Source organism: Arachis duranensis, unplaced genomic scaffold (assembly GCF_000817695.3).
Source record: "Arachis duranensis cultivar V14167 unplaced genomic scaffold, aradu.V14167.gnm2.J7QH unplaced_Scaffold_232525, whole genome shotgun sequence".
NCBI lineage: Eukaryota > Viridiplantae > Streptophyta > Magnoliopsida > Fabales > Fabaceae > Arachis > Arachis duranensis.
In genome coordinates, this window is record NW_026264851.1 from 566,789 (window position 1) to 569,683 (window position 2,895).

The window sequence follows — 2,895 nt, forward strand, 5'->3', positions numbered from 1 at the left end:
AGATTAATTATCTGCAAAATAGGATGTCTAAACAAATTTGATTAACAAGATTTTGGATTACATACATTGTTATTTAGCCAAACACGTGGCCTCGACGTGTATAAGTCCTCCCTTGCCAGCACTAGGTGTGGTCTACCCTCATACGTCGCGACTGTTTGCTGACTATCAAGAGATCTGTCCACAATCCATCCTCTGATTCTTTGTTGGTCCCGCTCATTGAGTTTTTGTCCCCTGAGTAACGGATGAATGGGTCGGGGGATAGTGTGGGTGTTTTAAAGATCTGCGTCATCCCAAGTGAAAATGATGGGCGTTGTAGACTCGGTGTGCAGACTGAAGACCCTTTTGAAATAATTGTTTGGATCGGGTCGACGCTAATGGGTCTCAATGGGCAATGCCATTCGATATCTGTCCATAGCCTTTTGCACTTTGGATCTCGCTGCGTTAAGATGTCAGGATTTCTGTTTCAAAAATAACCATGTGAGGCGGTCAACCTATATGAATTTTAAAGAGAAGAAGTGAAAAACAATGAATACTATTGATGGAAACAAAGTTATTTACTATTCACTTGCCTGTCAAAAAATTCACTAGAATATTCCTCAATTTCTGAATACGCAATTAATGCAGTTGACGAAGTTTTGGTTCAGTATCATTCGTCTCAGTTGGTTGCTTTGATGTTTTTGGGAGGCTTGTTGTGATGGTCTCCCCTTCTGTCCTTGTTGTTCCTTTTTTGGTCTCCTCCATGCGATCTCATCGCCGCCGCCTTCCAAACCTCCTCAATCTCAGTAGAAATCACAATTATACACAATGCAAGTAAATCACAAGTAGAAGCATATAAAGCAAGTAATTCAAATAGCATTTAGGCATGTTATACAATTAGGCAAGAAATTACAAGTCGGCAAAGCAAACAGGATAGAAAATACATATGATGAATGCCTGCCCTATTGGCTGTGATATCACATTGTCGGTTCAACTGCCAACCCGACACATCGCCATGGAGATGTCTCCCTTCGGAATCATCATATGGGAACCCCCGAGATATAATGCTCGGATCACTGTCCAGGATTTTGCGCCTGCACGCTCTATTGATCCGAAGGGATGCGAGCGGGATACTCTTGCCACGGACCTCACATCTCAACGCAAGTGGGACGAACCACCCCTCTTACGCTGCCGCCGCTATCTCGATAGGCGGGATCCAACCGCTGTCTCTGCCGGGCGTATAGTGTCTCATAATCTCAATATAAAACAGTAGTTCAGTGGTTTTTCAGAAAACATTTGCAATACATCAGTGATTCCTCATCACACGTTCGAGTCCTCGACTCATCTCAACCACTGTCAAATCACATTTTTATTTCGAACTCAACAGTTCCTCAACTCTTATCTCATACATCAACCATTCATCACATACCATCACACTATCCTCAGTACGCCAGAAACCTAGACCTCCATTTTCTAATTTTTCCAAATAATCTCATTTAAAACCCTTAAAATCTTTTCCATGTTTTAAATGTCCCATAACCAAGCCCAAGAGTCCTAAGATGATGTTATAGAAGCTTACAACCTTGTTGGGAAGGTATAATAGTTGAAAACAAAGGAAAATTTGAGAAATAGGGCGTGTGCGTACGCGCAGGGGTGTGCACGCGCACGCCCAGAAGAGTTTTCAAAAGTGTGTGTACGCATAGAGGTGTGCATACTCACAGCTGTCAAAATTTTTAATGCCTGTTCGCTCGCACAATCTGTGCCAGCACCTCCAACAGATTGGCCTTCCTAACGTGTGCGTGCGCACAGGGCTGTGCGTATGCACAGGTTGCAATCTCTCATTGGTGTGTGCGCGCACAAGCTGTGCTAGTGTTGCAAGTAGACTGCCTGCCTCTGTGTGTGCGTACGAACAGGTCTGTGCGTGTGCACATATCAGAAATCACAAAATTCTGCAACTCTGCAGAATTTCATATTTTTAACACCAACTTTGAACGGTCATAACTTCCTCTACAAAATTCTAAATTTTGCAAACTTTATATCGATTTAAAGGATTTTCAATGAACTTTAATTCTAAATAAATTTCAACTAATTTTAAAAACCGAGGCAAAATTTATGATCATACAAAGTTCACCAAAAACCAACTTTTACCCGAAATCATAATTTTCACAATTTTTTTGTAAAACACAACCAAAACCAAACCAAACCAAATCATTCCAAACTCCAACTCTCATCAAAATCAACCCTTTGTGTCATATTACACCAAGCTTACCAGATTTTCCTTCACCTTTCCTCATTCTCAACCTCAACATCAATATATCACATTATAATCAAACCTCATTAACATTTTTCCAACTACATTACCAATTCATCAACATCAATATCACACATAACAACACAATTCACTTCTCAATTGCACAAATCATTCATCCTCATCATATCATTATCCATCATTATAATCAAACTCAACAATCATCAATTCATCATAAATCATTGATGAGCGGATAATTTGTACACTTTTTGGCATTGTTTTTAGTATGTTTTTAGTATGATCTAGTTAGTTTTTAGTATATTTTTATTAGTTTTTAGTTAAAATTCACTTTTCTGGACTTTACTATGAGTTTGTGTATTTTTCTGTGATTTCAGGTATTTTCTGGCTGAAATTGAGGGACCTGAGCAAAAATCTGATTCAGAGACAAAAAAGGACTGCAGATGCTGTTGGATTCTGACCTCCCTGCACTCGAAGTGGATTTTCTGGAGCTACAGAAGCCCAATTGGTGCGCTCTCAATGGCGTTGAAAAGTAGACATCCTGGGCTTTCCAGCAATATATGATAGTCCATACTTTGCCCAAGATTTGATGGCCCAAACCGGCGTACAAAGTCACCCTCAGAAATCCCAGCGTTAAACGCCAGAACTGGCAC